At 35.5% G+C, this 21,727-nt stretch overlaps 1 protein-coding gene and 1 long non-coding RNA gene across 2 annotated transcripts in view; one reads left to right on the top strand and one right to left on the bottom strand.

Moving 5' to 3' along the window:
• The window catches only part of Camta (Calmodulin-binding transcription activator), a 1,249,189-nt gene that overhangs the window by 429,198 nt on the left and 798,264 nt on the right, over positions 1–21,727 (top strand). The window lies entirely within an intron of this gene.
• LOC145671855 (uncharacterized) overlaps positions 4,972–21,727 on the bottom strand; it is a 77,333-nt gene continuing 60,577 nt past the window's right edge. The window contains exon 3 of the long non-coding RNA XR_014128540.1: positions 4,972–5,206. This is a non-coding gene — a long non-coding RNA (uncharacterized LOC145671855). The remainder of the gene's footprint in view (positions 5,207–21,727) is intronic.

Raw genomic sequence — 21,727 nt, forward strand, 5'->3', positions numbered from 1 at the left:
GAATGGGATATTTGTTCTCTACAAACTCGATGTATGTTGCCTGCACTTTACACACACACACACACACAGAGAGAGAGAGAGAGAGAGAGAGAGAGAGAGAGAAACACTGTATATTTAACTTCCCAACTTGAAATATTAGAAAATTTTCCGGTTCCCGAAAGCTAATTGGAAAATTATAATTTGTTGCTAACTTACTTACTTCTATAGAAATTCAATTTTGTAGCTCGATGTGTAGTTAAATATAGTGGAAAATTTTCCACCTAACATCACTATACATAATATCCAAAATTGTCCGGCTTATGAAAAGTTTTTTTCACATTTTTCTACATCGTGATGAAAATTTTCCGATTCATGAAAATTCGTTTCACTTGTTTCTACAGAGCAATAAAACTATCCGATTCACAAAAAGTTGTTTTACTTTTTGCTTCAAAATGATGAAAATTTTCCGATTCATAAAAAGTTCTTCAATTTTTCCATACAAGACAGAAAATATTTCGATTCATGAAAAATTGTTTAACTTGTTCCTATATAGTACTGAAAATTGTCTGAACCATGAAAAATTTCAGATTCTTTATACGATATTTCACTTTTTAACATGTCTATACATGATTTCAATCAATTTTATGAATACTGAGGATCTGTTACTTTATCACTGATATTTGTTAAGAACGGAAAATTTTTCGGAAAAGTATAGAAGAAAATTTTCCACCTCACATCACGGCTAAACAACGATGTAGGAGTAAGTGGAGTATGTTTTTATGAATCGGAAAAGTTTCCGGAAAATTTTCATCACTGTCTGCAGCACCCGTGTGCGTGGGTTTTCTCGGGGTTCTCCCGTTTCTTCCCACTTTCTTCATTCCACCATTTCATTCATTACTCATCATCACCGTCTCCTTTAGCCTAACCGGCATAACCGTGGGATGTAAAACTCAAAGAGTTCATTTCATTTTTTCAATTTCTGCAGCACGCATCAGCTATTCAATGAGATTTTAGAACTAACACTTTACCTCTGAAGTCGTATGATAATCAAGTGATTCAGCTGAAAATTGCAGATACCATAGGACACGTAACGTTGTTTCATTTCAATATTGGGCAGAAAAAAAGTAAAATTGTGTGTGGCATTTTGCTAGCCACCATTTAATTTTGGATACTTAATTTTATTATTTATGCATCACATCCTGGAAGTTATACGTCCTAACAAACAGTTTATGCGAACGGATTGTATAATTCTGTATTTCTCAGGCACAGACCCACATTAATTCTCATAAATGTATCCAAGCTATTTTTTCAACTTACGCTATATAATTTGGGAGAAAATAAGGGGAAGTTACCCACATCGTAAATTGAGCCATTATAAAACGAACATCGTACGTCTAGGATTGAAACACATGAACATGTGATTAAGGAGTGAGAAATTATTTTAGCAGTGAATCTTAATATCTTGTGTGAATGGTGTAGGAGATCCGAGTTCGATTCCTGGTGGAAGTCCAAGTGGTTGGGATCCCACGTTAAGCTGTAGGTTCACGTTTCATATAGCCTCGCTGCTGAAAGGAATGCTAGACTCAAAATCACATGACATTTTGTGTGAATATACGGTGTGGTCCAAATATCAGTTTCCCCTAGGAGAGAGAAAAAAATATGATATTTGTAATAAGAAAATCAGTACTTAATACTGAAGTAATGTAAGGGAACTACAATTCGCTGTATATGCTCAATTTGCTTCCTAGCATGACGATACACAGTTTCACATATCTTTGATAACAAATCTTTATTTGCCTTAAGTTAATCGGAAATATTTTCAGAGTCATGACGCAAATCATTCAAATTTTGTGATTTCGCACTGTAGACGACATCCTTAGTTATACTATTTAAGGCAAAATTGTAGATGTGAGATCGCATGAAAGAGGAGACCAGTTGCATTGTTCGTGGTGTTCAATCCATCCAGGAAAGTGTACATTCAAAAGATTGCGAAGAACTGCCTAATGCGATGGGGCACCATCCTGTGAGATAATGGTCCGGAAGTAGTGATGCCTATAGTTGTTTCCATGCCCTGGCACTATCCTGTAGCATTATCCTGTTACAGTTCCTCTGAAAAAGTACGACCTGACCCAACCATTCTCACTGACCTCATCCCAAACATGAAATACTGACATATTTAGTTCTTTCTCAATACAGAGTAATTATCTGAGAGGTTTATTGAGGAGTTCGCTACATTCTGCATGACCACGGAGCACGACCCTGCCCAGAAGACTACATCTAACAGGTTGCCAGTTATGCTGGACTATTCTCTTCCCTCATTCAAGTTAGAGCAACTCCTTATCCTCCCTTTGATGGAAAATTAAAGAAACTCGAAGAACATAAACTCCGTATGCATAATCAGATATCGATGTAGTGAAATGTAGCTACCCCCACAAGCACTGGCGGAGCTTCACCGATATGATCGAGGTACTCCAACGGTCATCACGTGGAGATTTACATAGGGCATTTGCCGTATCATGTTCTGGCCACCCTAACGACCCCCTCCTCCGAAAGTGGGGATAAGGCGTCGTGAAGACAGATACCAGAAGAAGGCAGCTTGTCAGATTAAGTTATATTTGTGTTTGTTTCTAAGGTATAATATTATTAACATTAGAAAGGTAATTGTAGACTTCATTAATTGAGAATTAGGAATTACATTTCTGTGCTTTCGGCATTCAAGCAGTCTAGACCGTCACGTATGAGGGATGACTTCCCTTGGCGATCACATTACCCGAGGAAGGGGAGGAAGAAGTGGTATGGGACTTTTATGTTAGGCACTATCCTAGCATTAACGTTGTGTGAATGAGGAAATTCCAGGAAAAAACTTACTCAGAATAGCTGGCCTGAAAAGAATTTCACAACTTTCCGACTGACAAGAAAATTGTCCCAACCTCATACGTCCGAATTCGACGAAATTTCGTATAGATACTAATTTCAGGTCGGTGAATAACGTGGGAATAGTCATTCGATTCGCTTTTGCGTACTTTACGAGATATACATGGTGATGCAACAAAACAGAATGCAACATAAGACAACTATGTAATCCGAGTCCAGCAAGAAATTGTAACCAGGGATGTTGATGCTCCGTATATCAGCCGTTATGACTTATGACTGCCGGCGGAGATTAAGGTTTCATTTGTGCGTCACGTGATCGGCGTGCGCATCTCCAACGATAATTTCGAATGTACTTGGATTAGCCTGCCGTATGAATCTACTGTTCGTGGGTAAGAGAGAGACTTGCTATATTTTTTTGAATCGTGTATGCAGAATGACAGTGACATGCACAACAAACGACATTGAGAAGCAAGGCGCGGTGTGCCGCAAGTGAACATGTGAGTTGGGCTGTTTCTTTTGCCAAACTTTGTCTATTACTGTTTACTTTACAGTCGCTGGAACCCAGTTTCCGTTTTAATGTTGACCTTCCAAGGTGCTACTGCAATTGATAAACGGTGCAATTTCAGGGACATGTGTCCTCAATGACTCGTACTTCTTTCCAGGATCTCAACATCAAACAGTGTTTCTCCTTTCATTTTCATGTGGAACCCCCTTTATTCAACGGGAGAGTTTCCTGTGACCCCACTGCGTTCCTCATTATCGCGATGAGATTCCGCATATTCATTTTGGTATCCACGTGTGGGCTTTCGTTGTTCTATACCGATGAATTACAGAATGCTTCTATGTTAGTTTACTTTCGCATCACTCTGTGTATCTAGCAAAGTATTCAAAAGCGAATCGAATGACTATTCCCATGTTATTCACCGATTTCCAATTAGTATCTATATGAAATTCCGTCCAATTCGGACTCGAATCACATAGTTGTCTTATGTTGCATTCTTTTTTGTATCACCCTGTATATCTCGTAAAGTACCCAAAAGCGAATCGAATAACTATTCCAACGTTATTCACAGACCTGAAATTAGCATCTATACGAAATTTCGTCCAATTCGGACGTGTGAGGTTGGCACCATTTTCTTGTGAATGTCTCCACCGGGAATTGAACCTGGTACTGCTCGCATGTTAGAGATTACGCTACGCAGGGCCATTAACTCCGTTAATGTAACAATCCCTTGCATTAGATGAGCTACATTACATTGCGTTGATGAGCCACATCACGGCATCTAAGTAGACATCCAGGTAATCGTACATACCATCGAAAACTCTTCTTCTAGTAACTGTAACATCTGGAGGACTCCACTTCAGATCCTAAGTGTGTTAAATATCATTTTGATCCATTTGCTTTTCTAAAAATATATCGGAGTTGTTAAAGCTTAATGAAGGAAAAAGTGTAATATGTTTGGATTTGATGTTCCGTTTTTAATACATAACCGAGAATTCTCTATCTAATTTTTCTTAACATAAAAAAAGGGGAAAAAATGTATTTCTTCATTTAGATATGAATTTATGTTTTAATAACTTGTTGATTTAATCTGCACTTTTTGAAGAAGGAAAGGTTTTTATTTCTGTCGAGAAGTAATTGGAAAACTTTTTTCTTTCTTTGAATCAGAGTCTTGCACGAAAAATTAAATCACTCGTTAAGGTAGTCTTCATTTTTAGAAGTATTTTTTTTATTTAAGTGCAAAAAAATCTCTCTTTTACTTTTCTGTTAATGATCTGTTTAAACTTAAGTGGAAGTCCTTTATGTGCCTTTAATTAAAGGAAAAGATCATATGGCGATGTCTAGAGTTCAATTGAATATTCAGAGAACATCTTTTTTTTTTTTCTTGGAAAGAAATTTGAAAGATATAATTAGTTCCTTTGTAAGTATTAGTAATGTGGAGCACGAATTCCTATGTTTTAATGTGCAATTTTTGAGTATTTATGGAAAGGAGAGATTCTTCGTACATGAAAATGTTTATTCAGTGATATTGTATTATTCTATCAATAAAAAGGTAACATCTTAGTTCGTACATCTTTGCAAATCCTAATGATGAATAGTTACGCTAATAGGCGTCGCTACATGCACTATCACTTGTCTCTCTGACGCTAATAGACGTCACTGCTTGCACTATCACTTGTCACTCTGACACTAATAGACGTTGCTACATGCGCTATCGCTTGTCTCTCTGATGCTAATAGACGTCGCTACATGCGCTATCACTTGTCTCTCTGACACTAATAGACGTTGCTACATGCGCTATCACTTGTCTCTCTGATGCTAATAGACGTCGGTACATGCGCTGTAGCTTGCCTGCATAAGGAAGTTCTTGAATAATTGGATGAATACAGTATCAAGTTTGAGATAGTAAAAAAAAAAATTAATAATAATAATAATTTTATAGCTTTTAATTCAACAAGATTTTAAATTATAGTATATACCAAGCCGAAGGCTCCGGTAGAACAACATTTAAAAAAAAAAGAAAGAAAGCAACACTATTTGAGGGATACAGAGCACAAGGGAAGCATGTCCAATTTTCAAAGTTTGTGAGAAAAACCGACAAAAGTTTTTACTCTACGGTCATCACGGCTTAAATATAATATGGAAAACTTAACGTTAACGTTATTTTTCACATTATAAGAGTTAAATACAATAACTGAACATGGTTCTTTTAAACTCCGAAAGAGCTTTAAATAGAAATCTTATTAATCATGTAGTATATTCAAAATGACCAAAAGTGGACTTGATCGCCTTTTGCAGTGAACGCGCCTTTTCTTCACGTAGACAATTATTTACAATCAGATTATATGACCCTAGTATCTACGGTAGTAGGGTCTATGATTTTAGAAGATTATTCTTTAGTGCTAGAGAAGTCACTTGTTCCTGGAAATCTTTGTAGTTTTCTCTGGAATGATCGTGGTGTAGTTAAATGTTCTTTATATTACATTTCTTCACAACTAATAGTAGAACGTGGTACGGTCTACTTTTGTAGAAATGGTGTATGGAGACAGAAGGTATCATTTAAAGTTTTTTTTTTTTATACGTTTTCCTTTTTCTCATTCTCACTATCGTTGAGGTTGGTGGAAAGACCATTGTGTACCTTGTCTGTGGCCGACCAAAGACGAGTCTTTGTACTAGTGGGCGGGTAAAAGGACGTTCTCTAGGGAGCGAACGGCACCCGCGATAAGCGGATTTCCTCCCTCACGAGTTTTCAGCACCATGAGAAAATTTATGCTAAAGTTCCGTGTGAATGGAGAAACGCTCGCAGGTTATGAGGAATTTGCGGTGTAATTTATGCAGGCGCTCTATGGAAGCCTCAACGAAGAAAATGCTTCTCCCTCTTTTTTTTTAATCTAAGAATTTCCTTCTTTTATTCTTATTTCTGTTCTTCCAGTTTTCGTTCGTATCTGATATTCTCATCTTGATGAGTATTTCTTCCCTTCTTTTCATTTGCACAGGCAGAGAAGTGTTTCACCGAATCTCTTTTGTACGTATAGTAATCATTCGCTTGTAGGCACTGTGTTCTGAAGTTTTACTAAAAGGAGTGCATTAATCGATACCACTCGTAGATAAAGAAAATGTTGTGAGCTAATTGTAAGTGGGTTGCATATGTATCAAGAATTTTAAATCTATTCGTATCTATCTAGGTTGAGTCTAGAAATACTGTTTGTAATAATAAAAAATAGAGCTCAATTTTTTACAACTTAAAGATTCAGAAGGATGTATGCATTTTTGATGTAAAATTACAAAATACGATCAAAACTATTAAGATGTGACAAATTGAAAATTTTATGTATGAACCAGAATGTTTATTTGCCCTTTTATACAAATACGTACCTTTGGCTTGATGTACTTTTACAGAACTGTAGGGGAAGAAAACTCGACCATTTAGAATATTTAAAATGTGTGTCCTAAGAAGCAAGGGTTGTTTCCAAGTGGGAGGTATGTGACGTCAAAGTTATGTATTTGTATCCTTAGTAAACCCCTCACACAGAGCAAGGAGAAGGCAATAAACCTACCGTTGATAGTGATGACAGGCAAACAAGGCGCATCCGATCGTTTTGCTGAAATGCTATTCGTGAATTCATGACTAATCAAACATGCCAATCTTGTTTTATTCCACTCCACCTCATTATTGTTCTTTTATTTATTTATTTATTTATTTATTTATTTATTTTGCTCAAGTTTGTTTTCTTTCTCCTGTCTGATTGTATATAAAAGCCAGCTTCTAGGTCCTACACTGGTAAGTTGGAAGTTACTGTTACAGAGTATAAGTCTTCAAGTTGGACAACCCAAACTCCTTTACTGTATTCCAGGTTGCATAGCGTTCAATACGTGTACCAAATACACACTTCTACTAGTGTGATAAAAAAAAGTGTATTTCTAAAATCTAAATAATATATTTTAAGACGGCTGAGACGCCTTTGTTAAATATATAGATAAAACGAGAGAAGCATATTAAACAGTTATACCACGATTATAATCAGTTGAAGAGTGAACACCATGCTTTCATAAAACTAAAGTGGTCTTATAACAATGGCCGTATACAGGGTGTTTCAAAACAATATCGACAACGCTTGAGAGGTGATTCCTGAAACGCCAAGATAAGCCAAAAGGTACAGACCAACCTGGGTGCACAAATGCTTCCTTTCAGAGTGACAGGCTGCCGAAAACATGAAAACATGAACTGTGAAGGCACACAGCTCCAAAACTATGGGACTTACCGGAGTCGGGTCAAGACTTCACTTAGGAACTAATATGTGCCCTATCCAAAAACACATGTTTCAGAATCCTAAGGTATTCATGTAAAATTTTTTGTAGAGAGAGTTTTTCTGGAGTACTCACCAGCTACCTCTATAAAAAGTATTGCGGAAGTACCGCAGGATTCTGAAACTTGGATATTTGGATAGGGGAGATATTAGTTCATAAGTGAAGTCTTGATCCGACTACGGTAGGTCCCATAGTTCTGGAGTTATGGGCTTTTAAAGTTCATTTTTTCATGTTTTTGGCAGCCTATATCTCCAAAAGGAAGCATTTGTGCACCCAGTTTGGTCTATCTTGGGGTCAGGAATCAGCTCCCAAACGTTGTCGGTGTTGTTTTCAAACACCCTGTACATGGGGAGTTATAGTAATACTCTTGCCATTAATTGAAATACTTTTATGACGTATCTACCTGTCACGTAAGAGACTATTTAATTGCTTAAATGAGAAAATTACTCGTAACTCATAAATTGCACCATACACCGTTACTACAGCTACTCTTATCTTAATGCTTTAAAAATCGATTATATAGCATCTTTACCGTTTTACTGTATTTCCACGAGGGAGATGCTTTCGTGTTTATCGTGGTAGTTTTAGACTTAAAGAAAACTAGCGAACACAGGCAGGCAGGTAGCAAATTTGGAAATCTCGTAATGAAGTTTTCGATTGAGGGTGGGAAAGAAGGAGAAAATTACAACGTTATGAAGACTTCACAACTTGACTCTCCGTGTCCGTTGTGAGGACTTCATATGCCTGTTTTTTCTCACTCAGTGACAATCATTTTCATGCGAAACAAAAACTGCGCAACCGTATGAGTTTAGGCAGAAACCATTGCTGCTGAACACTGGTCGCCAGCTCTAAATTTTTAGTCGCCAAAGGCGACCTAGTGACCGGAAATTTTGCGCCCTGCCATATGGCTACCAGGCGCTTGGGATTTTTCGAGCTTGAACAAGAGAAATATTAGCAGAATTCATTATGTATTATGTATTAGTAAAATTATTGCTTTTTATACGTTTTCCGAGGTTCACAAGAAAACAAAATCATAAACGCAAATGCTTGAAGAGTTCAGCTCTTTGTTAATTTTTGTAAGTTTACGTTGGTCTCCGTTATATTGCTTCACTCAATGGAACAGAATATTGTGTATATTACTCATCATGACACATCACAACGTTGGTAATCAGGAAACACGGTGGATCAGTGGTAGAGCGCTCACACATCTAGTGTGAGAAGTCCTAGGTTCCACAACAGAACATATGAGTTTGTGTTAGGCAACTTCGTGTCCGTGCATTTTCTCGCGGTTCTAGTGTTCCCTCCCATATGCCCACTTCATCGATTTTTTAAAATAATTATTCACTATCATTAATCATCCGTCTCAGTCTACAGGGCATAAATCGGGCACGTGAAACGAGGAATTTAATTTAATTTCATTCAATAAACAGCCAATTGGAACTGGTTTGTTATCATTATTGTATTATCGTATGTGCTATACTGTGCTATTTGTTTGTTAATTTAAATGTTAACTCATGTGTTCAAAACATCTCTATCAGTCTGTAAATATTCACATGGACTAATATAAGCATTTTAGGAGTATGTTCCATTGGCTAAAGAAAATGACAGTAGGTGCGAAAATATAATGATGAAGTAATATTGTTAAAGTAATTCAATAATAGCACTGGAAAACTTTCAAAAAACTTATGGACTGATTTATCATCTTTGTGTGTCTTAGTATTGAATTCAGTAGAGAATTTAGATTATTTTTGCATGGGGAAATGTTTTCCTTGGATGAAATTCTTTTTGTTCCCTATGAACGCATTTTTTATTGACTCTACGAAATTAGCACTCGACTGTCAATTCACCAAGCTTTTGTAGAGTATCACTTTTTTTTTTTTTTTTTTTTTTTTTAAAGAATGAATAAAATTTGCTTCGTAAGGTCGGTTGATGACCCAAAGGACATTAATTTCTGTACTAACTCAGACTGCAAAAATGCCCATTTACATAACGGTACTGAATACAATTACTATCTCAACTGCCCTTTTCACATTTCAGATTACAAAAGAACTGCAAAACTTCAGTGAATATATATATATATATATGTTGATAGACACTGATTGTGTTGTATTGCTAAGGAAAATAACACTAGTTACAAATTTAAGTGGTTTAGTAAACTTAATGCATTGATTTTATTACTGAGTAATACTTCAGTAATATACTATATATTTTAGATACTTTATTGTATAATCTTGCAAAGTAGTACATTACCTATAACCGTGTCCTCCGGGGATATTCGAGTATAAATTCAAATAATTGATTATAAACAAGTAAACAAATAGTTTATTACCTTTTATTCTTTGCTTTATTAGCAGCATAGTAGAAAGATGACAAACATGCATCATATCTTTCTCTAGGCCATTTCTTTACTGAGCGGGGCAGGTACTTTTCTCTGAACCGACAAATGACGTATAAACATGGCGGTCATTGTTTTGAGCACACGAGTTACAGACCGAAATTTCGACTAGTTAGAATCAGCGCATTAGCAAAAGAAAGTGTTTTCCATAATCAACTAGGTGTAAAGCATTTTATAGCGTAATAAAAAATTAGTGAAAATGTCCATTACAGACAGAGTATTTTCACTATTTGAGGTAAAACACGTTCGCCACACAGCTATACATGAAATGCAAGAAACTTTGTCGAGTTTCATTTTCAAGGAAACTTTTAAATTTTTACGTAAGAAATACATATCTTTGTCATTAGATAGAAGGTCATCTCAACAATCTTGACACAATATGTTTAGAAATTTTCCCAACAATATGTCGCATCGTGTTTTGGCTGTGAAAGTATTATTTGAAAGAAAGTGCAACTCTCGGCGGGCATTGCGTGTTGAATTTCGTGGTAGGAGATAAGACATAAAACAAAATATGTAGAAATAACTTACGAATATTTTTATCGTATCCAGTGGTTTAATAGTGAATTGTTTATATATGTGTATGTGTTGTGTCAGAAAATTTTTGAATGTAGATCAACTTCTTTTTTGTCTACTGTTTGAGACCTCCCGTCGGAAATTATATACACAAGCTGAGCATGGATTTACTTGACCTTGCTTTGAACGATCTGTATTGCATGCAAAAGTGATAACGAGAGGAAAAAACAACTCACTTCGAGAAGTCACGCTACGCTGTAGAGACTCCCTTGACTATTCTTAGTTATTTGTCTGTATTTTTTAAACAATAACGAAAGTGGGTATCTTCTCCTTCACTTAACTGAGAAGTTTTGTTTGGTACTAGTTTTAATGTCTTTCTTCTTCTTCTTCTTCTTAATTTTTTGCGTTGGATGTTTGTGTTATTCTCTTTTCACACACACACAAAACTTCTTTGTAAGTTTGTTTCTAAAAATTTTAAATTAGAAAAGTTTAAGGAGAGAGGCATATAATAAATATTACTAGAAGTCGCGACTTACAATTTCTGAAAACATTGCCTTGTCTTAAACAATGAAAATGCAAAGAGAAGGAGAACATATTGACCTATTTCTCAGTCGTTTTCCTTATTAGACCATAAAAAAAGTAAAAGAACATTTGATTTTCGCTCATTAGCAAACTATTCCTTCATCACTTTTTACAGTGCGAGGGAATAGTGAAACAGGTTTATTTCACAAAATATTAGTAGATCATTTCTACCGTTTCCACAGTTTTCGACTTGTGCATAATTAACGAATTGATGATGAAAAATATTTAAATAATTTTAAATTATAAAGCATATTTTTTTTCAGATTTAATTTAGCATGTCATGATTGTTGAATGTATACACAAAACTACACCTTATAATTGTTACATGTTATGAAAATGTCAATTAGGTCAAAATTAATAATGACTTGATGTGGAATTATAAAGAGTGCGAGCAAAATATATAGCTGATTTTAAATGAAGGCGGCATATATTTTATTCCAGAATTACTTTCAATAGTTCATGACTGTTGAATGCGTACAAAATCAGCTAAGATACAGAAATGACACTTGATCTTGTGGGTAATCGAATCCTGGAAAAATGGCGAAACTATTGGATATAAATTTTGGAATATAGTTATCATCTATTTCGAACCGGTCTTTAATCACGTAAATTTAATTAAAGTGAGTATCCTACTAGAAGCATAATTTATGCGAAAAATTTAGTACAACACGAGCTCGTAAAGTTAGGAAGATTAAAATTGGTACAAAAAAGCGGGCACGTTCTCAGCGCTTTTCAACATTCCGTTTTTAATGAAGAAAGGGGCAATATACATATATATCCCTTAGTTGGTAACATCCAAAAAATAAGCTATAACAGTAACATCCGCCTGAGAGACGGACACGCACAATTGAGACGCTTGAAGCCAAAGTGCTGGAAGTCAGTTTTCAATAAGGTTTAGTTACACCCAGAGAATTGATTCTACGTAACGAAATTAATAAATTGAATAAGAAGCACGTCGTAGTTCACTTGTAAATGTACCCATGAGTTCAATGCAACATGCTTCCCCGCTGAGAATTAATTTCTAAACATATACCTTATAGAGTTTTATCAACACATACATGCACCCCAATAGAATATGCCGTTTGGCAATTAAAAATGAACTTACTGAAAACATTGGACACTGTTGCTGTGGGATTCTTTCTTTTTCTTCGTTGACGAATAGATGAATCATTAAACCTAACACCGGCCAGCAAAACTTCACACCTTTTGAGAGACATGGTTGCATGAAAAGCATGAAGTCCAGTGCAGTCAATTGATAAAAGTGACACCAAGCTCTCACGTCCCAACTTGAAAATGGATCACAAAGTCATTAAACCAATAAGCGCTCCAATTTTAGTCTTAATCAGTATTCTTATAACTTGAGAAGGAGTTATGTAACTTTCTTCTCATCACTTCCATTGTACACTAATGCAGTTCACAGTTTCATTCCAAGTGTCATCAGTATGGAATAAATTCTAGATGTCCTATGGATTTGGAGAATTCTGTAACTAATTCGCGGGTCCTAACCATGATGACAATTTAATTTTTATCACCTCTTTCTTAGGTGTTTCAGTACCCAAATTTGGCTTCTCGCAACTCCATCTGATTGAACTACTGTATTTTTTGCAATAAACACTATCAGTTTCTGTTGTACTTTCGTATTATTCTGATCACTTTTCTGATGGTTGCTGTATCTCTTATCAGATGTGTTATTGGCATCATTAAACTCTATTTCTGGATTGCTTTCATGAACTTTTGGATAAATGATCTTGTTCAGGAACATACGAGTTATCGAATCCGTAATCATAATCAGTTTCTGATCTATAGCCATCTCTAACTTTTCTATAGCCATTTGTAGGATAGCCCTACTCCTTTGTGGCATACGTTTGCTATTTGACATCTTAAAATATTCAGATTTTCGAAACGAAAGAAAACCAAATATTAATAGTTGTCAGTATAAAGTAATATCCGTCCCTTAGACGGATAAAATATATTTCCTTTACAGTAATATCCGCTTGAGAGACGGGTTGGAATAACTTTAAATACTTCAAAGTTTGCAACAATGAGCTAGACACGCGACCAGTCAACCCACAACTGAAGCATAGGTGAAGTATCAGATCATACCTCGAATATCAGTACCAACTCTGAAGAAGAAAATATCCTACATCCGCCTGGGAGACGGATATTACCGACTAAGGGATATAAAAGCCGCAAGTACCCGTCAATCGCGCTCTTAATTCAGAACCTAGATTAAAAAAAAAAAAAAAAAACATGGGGAAATCTATTGCACGGGTATTTATCCTCTGCTGTTATATAAGCTCAAATAATAAATATGCAATGTGGGTTGCATACATGCAGTTGATATTAGAAACAACTAGAAATATGCATGTACTTTAATAAATATTTTGATCCCCGTAAATTTTCTCAGACCTAAAATTAAAGGAAACAGCTTCGTACCTCATTAGATCTGGTGACGTGGTGCCTAGTGTTTGTAATCATATCACGGAACAATGGCTGATCAGTTTGGAACGAATTTTGGAGCATAGTTGATAACTATCTCCAACTATTGTCATTTGATTTGAAGATGTTTCCTAAGGGGAATATGCGGGGGATCAAATTTTATACGTAAAATAAATTTCCCCACGAGACCCTCAAGCTAGTAACGTGAAACTCGGTATAAACTCTTCCGGAAACGTGTCTTAGCGTCTATGAAATTTGTCATTTTAATGAAGGGGAGGAGAACACTTACATTATTTTATCACCACATTGAAATCAACATTATCTGTTGTTTGTGATCGGATCACGGGAAAACGGCTGACTCGTTTGAAATGAGTTTTGAAATATAATTAATACTTACCTTAAGATTTACTTGTATCACAACACTTTGATTAAAGAATATGTTCAAGTAGGTAAGTGTGTTGAAAAATTTATGCCAGAAATAGATTATGTTAAAGATTTTCTACCGTTCTGCCGTGCAAAGAGTAAACATTTCAAGTAGTACCCTAAGTCTTGAAACTGGCACTCAGGTACACATAACTGTTTATCAAACAAATCTATTAACCTAACCTAATAGATTTATTTGCACAGCATTTCCAGTAAAAGTTGATATCGTAGCTGAAATACATACTTACATATGTTCCATGGTTGAAGTCCTCTGTAACTACCCTCTTTATGCCCATTTCTTCTAAGTCACACCGAAATTATCCTGCTCCACGGAATTCCATTTGTATTGCCTATTATGTGGTGTGATTCTTCAACATTTAATAGAGTCTTCATTTGACTGTCTCTTAACAATAATTGCCAATATCAGTCCGTTGGTTTCAGTATTTAAAACTAACTTGTGTACTACTTTACTTTGTAATGATGTAAATGTAAATTCAAGGTTATAATGCATCTCACGAATCTGTCCGTATGTGTAGTGACAGGTTATCGGCGAAAACTGTGCAACTTGTGAGATTATATTCAATAAGTTGTACAGAGTTACAATTGTTTTTCCATCAACATGAGAAAGTCCATTTGGATATTTACATACCACGGAAAATTTTAAAAAGTTTTGGAAAACCGGGAAATGTCAGGGAATTCTTTCCCGTAATCTTTCGCTACCTTGAGTTCGAAACGGTTAACCCTATCAAGACTTTTTGTATCTGCTTTATGCTGAAATCACACTTGAATTTACATTATGTCTAGTGGTAATCATTACTTTTAGTTCGTCTAAAAGGTTCATCGCCGTAGAAATGAAAGGCCGTTATATTACCTAATTCCATGCAGTCATGATTGTTGTTTGATTTTATACAGTGTTATCCTTCCACTGCATTCTTGTGTGCTCAGAAGGCTCTTTCCCGGAGTCTTCCCAACTAAAAACCTATTCACTCCGTATATACTTCTTATTCAAGTTTCGTCTCTGTGTGAATTTAACATAAATGTAACAAGACCATACTGACTTATAAATATTTTGAAATTCTCCATTAACTTTTCCAATGTTAATCGTAACTATTATCTAAGAATTTAAAAGAAAATATGCTTTGTACTTTATGACTTGTAAATTTTAGCATGTTCTCAGGAATTGACTTATTGTCTTTTACAAAATCCGCACTTTGTCTTGTGTATTACAGAACTAGTTATAGTGAATTTTACGAGTTCTGTATGTTGATCATCGTACTCCATGTTAAGACTTACGCATGCGAGAACATAAATAGATTCTGGTGCGATCCCTCATTATTACTGGACGTAGAGAGGAACACCGGGTGAGAGATTCAAAAAATAAATATTGAAGAATTTTTGTACAAAAATAAACGAATAAACGAGAGATTGTAGGAATTAATGTCTCGGTCAGTGTTTCTCGAATTTTCTTCAAGTGGAGATAACTTTTATTAGTCAGAATCTTCTACGTGCAATCTTACTATTTGCCTCTTCTAAAGTAAATTTATCATTTTTCGTTTGTTTTGATCAATGTTATATTTTGAAATAGTATATATTAAAGTTCCCTTTAATTTTATATTGGTATTAATGGAAGAAAATTAATATTTTAAAAAAAAATAACTGAAGGCAATCAAGAATATTTTATATGGACTACTAGAATTTGTTATTGTTTTCTTTATTAGATTTTATGAGCTATTAGTTACATAATCTATATCTGGTTGTTTTGAACTATTGTGTGTGATACACAATTTACTTGAAATTTATTTTTCTTATCTTCATTGGACTAATGTGAGTTCGTTCGACGGAATGACAAATTGGACGCTCGTTTCGTTGAGTAATCGTTCTTAATATTTTCGAATTCTTTATTAAAATTATGAAAACACTATTATCCAAAACCAAATATCTAAATACAAAAGCGGAATGTACTGTCCGCAGAAAAAAAAACCTGCAACATGAGCATGCAAGTTTATTGTGAAACGACGAAGTGTTTTGCTCCAAAATATATGTGCAGGGAAGGACGCCAAGGTTTGTTCTGGCGTGATTCGTGCCACTTTAACGTTAAGTTGATTCCCTGGGCTGTTAGGCGTAATTTCACAATAAATTTACATGCTCATGTTGCAGGTTTTTTGCTGCGGACTGTACCAGTCCGAAATTGGTTTTGACCCTTATGAATAGTATTGAGGAATCTAATGAGAACTACCTTATAGATGAAACTCATAATTCAGACGGGATTATCACTTTATTTTTTGTGCAAAATGTTGATCTGACTTTATTAGTGTGAGTGAGAATATTATAAATTCTTTTTTTTTCTTGACATAATACAACATGAAAAACTTCCAGATTTGGCGTGATAACTCAAACGACTTTCTCTTGCATCACAAGGAAAAATCCTGGCCTACTCAAGTTTGAGTATGTAAGATATATTTTCATTTAGTGATGTGATTGGATACTTAAATTAACATCGTAAAAAGAATCTCAGTGATCTCAAGTACCGTACCAAACTTCGTTCAAAAGAAATCGTGAAGAAATCGTTCAAAAAAAGCCTAGGAAAAGTAATATGAGAAACAAATAATAAAACCCACACTTGAACCATCAAGAGCTTCGCTTCTTCAGTTCAATAAATATCTAGATAATAGGAAGTGTTGAGATGTAGTCCAGCAGAGTTTTAAAACATGTGCCGGATGATACAGTTGCTACACTTGGTATTCTAAACAGGGCAAACGAGATATTACGAAATTAGTTTGCAAGAGTTGCTTAATTAAACAGCCATATGCAAAGTGTAATATTTATTTTCTTTTCATTCCAGGAATTTTGTTTTCTTTCATTATATTGCAGCATTAGTTTGTGGTATCTAAATATTTTCCCATTTAAAGGAAAAATAATTAAATCAAATGCATAAATATGTTGAAACGGGTCTCCTTTAGTGTCAGCTGGAATTTGTTCGTGTCATTTGCGAAACAGCACATTGTATTTGTGGATTATATAGTTATGAAAAATATTTACTATGCGATTTTTAACCAGGTGTCGCTAGAATTTGATGATAGAAATAGTAAATTATGAATATTCTGATTTAAAAAAAAAGTATGTTTGAAATGCAAGAAAATGTTTTATTATGTTAGAAGGAATATTTTCCTATACTTGCTCATAATTTTGTGTTCCTTTAAACTAGTTTTCTTAATTCTCAATACCCACTTTTCAAGAGCTTGTAACTATAAGGAAAACACTGTTGCATATTGTTAATTTTCTACTTAACATTAGCAAAATACAATATTCAACGAAATACTTTTTTATGTATCTTTACAAAATATTCATTTCTTTTTCGTAAGGGCTTCTGTAGCTATTCCTATCTTCACAATTTTGGTTTCCATTAGCACTTCATACTTACAGAGCCGTAACAGCTAGTCGGTGAGGCTTTTACTAGAGTGACCAGTTTTATTCTCGTCAAAATGCAGTTCACATAGCTTTTGTCAAATAGGTGCTTGCAGAAACCTTGGCGAGAGGGAAAGCAATACATCCGGATTGTAGCATTAGCCACATTACTTTCTTTGTGTGCCAAATTTTGGAAAGTGTTCAGTCTTATCTTCACAGCAGCCATAGGTTAATATAGACATTTCCAAATATTAGCCTACTTTTTCTTCACTAATAGCAGTCTGTAGGTACCTAAAACTAGAAATTTGATCTACTTACTTGCATCTTCTGTAAGTTGGCACACAGGCAAATTGGTTCCAATGAACATTGTCTTAGTATTGCTGACGGTACTATTTTTTGCTTGTTTTCTAAGTTACCATATTAATTATGCAAATAATAAGACTACAAAATAGTTTATCATAACTACAAATGGATAAAAAATACTAATATTTAATCAATAAGGGTTCGTAAGATGGTGGCAAATGCTACCTAATGAGACAGCCTCAAGCATGAGTTAAAACTAATCCATTTTATCCCCTCCTCCTAGAAAGAATCACTGTATGAAAGTAAAGGCGATATTTTGCAGAGAATCAGTACAGATAAGCGGTTGTTTCCTGTGTGCTGAATTATTCTCAATTGTTACCCTTTGTTCACAGTCCTTGAAAAGGCAGTTAGAAATTACTCAAAAATGAGGGTAAAAGAAAAGGAAATTTTCAAACATAATTATTTCATCTTTACAGAACAAAAGTAGACTGCTATTTTAAAGAATAGAGAAACTTATTATAGTAACATGAACAAGAAGTTTATTGGTTGCAGTGCATCACATCTCCAACCTAAATATTTGATGAAACAACATCCTCGAGAGATTAAAGTATCAGTAAGAAATGAAAAGTTTTGTGTGTCTTCCATGGCAAACTACCAGAGTTTGATGTTTATTTAGTTGATAGCTTGCAGATTATTATTCGTATTATGGTTATAATAGTAATAGTAATATCGTTTATTTCTTTATATAACATACACACGAATATGTAAACAAATCAATAAAAACCTATTTCAAACTGTTTTGATTTGAAAACGATGAAACAGCTCCCGTTTAAAGCGAACCATGATTTCTGGATATAGCTACCATGTGTTAAGTATTTATTTTAGTGCTTTGTAAGATTTATAAAAAATGGCCAGTCTGTAAGAACAATCTCTGTTTTTTGTTAATTTGCAGATAAGTTATGTGGATTAGCATTTGTCTGTAGTTGTTATGTTGATAAGCTATCACTGGAGTTTCCTTAATCTTTTGTTAATTCTGGTGATAACAAGAGGCGAGAGAATGAAAAAAGATAAAGGAAAAAGGTCAGAGGTTGATCAATTTGCTACGTGCTGGGAATGAAGGAGTGTTCTCTTTTGCCATGGGAGTTGAAATTCGAAGGAATCGACTTCCTTTTGAAGGAGGAAACTCTTCCTTCGGGAAGAGAACTCGTTTCATCGACTGGAATCCTCATCGGGAACTTAGTTAGCGCAACTACTCCCTGCAGGATGCAATCTCTTCAGCAGAGAAACATGGCTGAGTTAAGGGATAATTGTACTTCTTCAGATTTCCCTCCCCCTTTCTTTATTTGTTTCCTGTTCGTTTATTGGGAGTTCGCGTTCTTCTGTAGTACCATATGTAGTCAGAATCAGTAGCAGATTGTCCTACAGAGCATTGTCGACATAAATAAAATAAGCATTCTTCTCTTTGGGCTTTTGCATCCTTGTTTTGGAACTATGGATCTCTAAATAGTTTACTTTCTAAACAGGCCTGTGTTTGACATCAAAACGCTCTTAACACACTATGAGCAACCCCTCATCTCCAACCACGACTTCTCAGCCCTTACTATAGCAACAGCAAATAACAAACAAAAACTTGTCTGTTTTTAATGTTTCTGAATTCCGCGAGTTTGGCAACGTGTGCACGATAGTTATATATTTTTCTTTCTTCCTTTTGTTCCATAAAGCATAATAGTTTTCCCGATAGAAGTGGTGAGTCTTACGCCACAAAATATGCTATTATTTTTCCGAAAGTTTTCTTTCGCCTTTCGTATCCTTGCTTTCCTTTCACGTTTGTACTTGCTGATTTACTAATTATGGATGGCAACAGTAGTCATTTGTTCTACTTTGAGGTTCCTATTACAGATGACCAGATGCCTACCTAAGTAGATACAATTATCTTATCTCATTGGATTGGATTTCTCCAATTCAAATTGGATCCGAATTCCGAGATGTGTAAACTCACGTGCTCAATAAACTAACGTGAGATCATGTGAACACGAGACCTATAAGTGGATAGCGAGCTGTAGTGAGGTTAGTGAACGCAAGTGCGAGCCTCATTGACTATAGTGTGCTCGACCCTAATAAGGATAATGAGTGTGAGACTTATAAGACTTAGCTGTCGCGAGCCTCGTTTAGGATTGCGAACCCGAGCTTGATCGAGTGTGAGTGGGCTAGCTGTAGCCTCATTAAGGTTAATGAGTGCGATCCCCATTGGCGATAGTGAGCCTGATCCCGAAGGAGTCTCGATTGCAAAGTGGCCGTCTCTGGTTATCCGTAGATTACAGTTGTTGGGTTGATGGTGGTACTCCGTCATTAACTAATCCATTATACGAGGGTGGATTGGAAAGTCAGTGGCCTGACAAGGAAGGAAGCAATTTTATGCTTGTATACATTAGATGCATTCGTTGGAAGCCACTGTGTAAAATTTAATTTCTCCGCTGTTTCTGATGAGGAGTTTATAAGGAATCAAGTCGGCGGAAGTGTTGGAAATTTTGTTTTACCAGGACAATGCACGCGTTCACACATCCCTTGCGCCCATGGCCGAAATTCATACCTGTGTGTCCGAACTGTTGCCGCACCTGCTCTGTTCACCTCATCTGCCCCCCGGACTTTCACTTGTTTAGAAATCTAAAAAGGGGGTAAGCGATTTTCCTCGGATGCAGACGTGAGAAGTACTGTACTGGAATATTTTGCAGGGCTCGAGGAATCATTTTTGAAAAATGGTATAGAAACGTTACTGGAGAGATGGCATAACTGGAGAGAAGCGTTACTGTATCCTGGTCGAGTAGGATTACATGGAAAACTAAAACATAACTTATCCAAATATTTTCTAATTACGAACTTTCCAATCCACTTTCGTATACTCTTCAAATAATCGTATTCTTACGACACTGGACATTGCAGTACTATCATTATTATATATGGGGAAAATACTAATGGAAAACGGTCAAGTATTTACACCTCCCTGTGTAATCTTCTGAAAGGAATCTTTACACATGTCACAAAGAAATGTGAAAGTTGTGTATCCAGTTTACTGACATGGATGGGTGTCGTGCTTCCTTTCAGAGTTTATTGCCGTCTCCAACTTGATACCGATGCATACCCTTGGAATCATTTACACATAGCGCTCTATTCAGTTTTGGGTCTAAATTGTATTCTATATCTGAAGGAATGCATTGCAGAATTTGCCATGATTATGTTGAACGATGCGTTGAAAGTTCTGCAGAACTGGAAACGTTGGTTACACACTTGCACTGATATGAAGCACACACACAAACATATACATATATTCCTATGTAATTTGGTGTTTGACTCACTTTGGGAAGTACAACGGGTAAAATTCTGTTTCTAATGTATAATTTTGATTTTTTTTTTGGTATTAGTGGGAATAAGAACGGGCTCTGCTTGAGTAGTAGGACATATAACCCCTCATTAACGAATTTTTAATTTCTGTGCTAACTGTATTCATATTAGGAATGGGCAAACCCGTTTTTTTTTATAAAAACCGAAAACCGTTTCTAAAAAACCGAAACCCAAAAAACCGACATTTCGGTTTTCTTCAAAACCGGTTCGGCTTTTCACCGAAACTGGTTTCGGTGAAAACTTTTGGAAAACACACAAAAAAACTATTTCTGTGGAAACGGATTCGGTTTCCGGAGAACAACGAAACACTATTCTGGTCGTAAATAGAACAAATTTTGAAAAAAAAAAACGGAACCGGTTTTGAAGAAAACCGAAACCGAATCCGGTGAAAAACCGAACCGGTTTTGGAGAAAACCGAACCCGGTTTCGGTGAAAAACCGGTTTTTGTACCCACCACTAATTCATATACAGTATAGGTGTCCTTGCATTGAGAGGAACACCATTTTGAAGTGTTTCGTATAAAAAACTTCAGACTACAATCGTGTTTGCGTTAGTGTGGCGAAGATCTTTCTTACAATATATATTATGAATGCATGCTTTTATGT

This window comes from Thermobia domestica, chromosome 15, assembly GCF_964235325.1.
Source record: "Thermobia domestica chromosome 15, izTheDome1.hap1.1, whole genome shotgun sequence".
In the NCBI taxonomy this organism is placed as follows: domain Eukaryota; kingdom Metazoa; phylum Arthropoda; class Insecta; order Zygentoma; family Lepismatidae; genus Thermobia; species Thermobia domestica.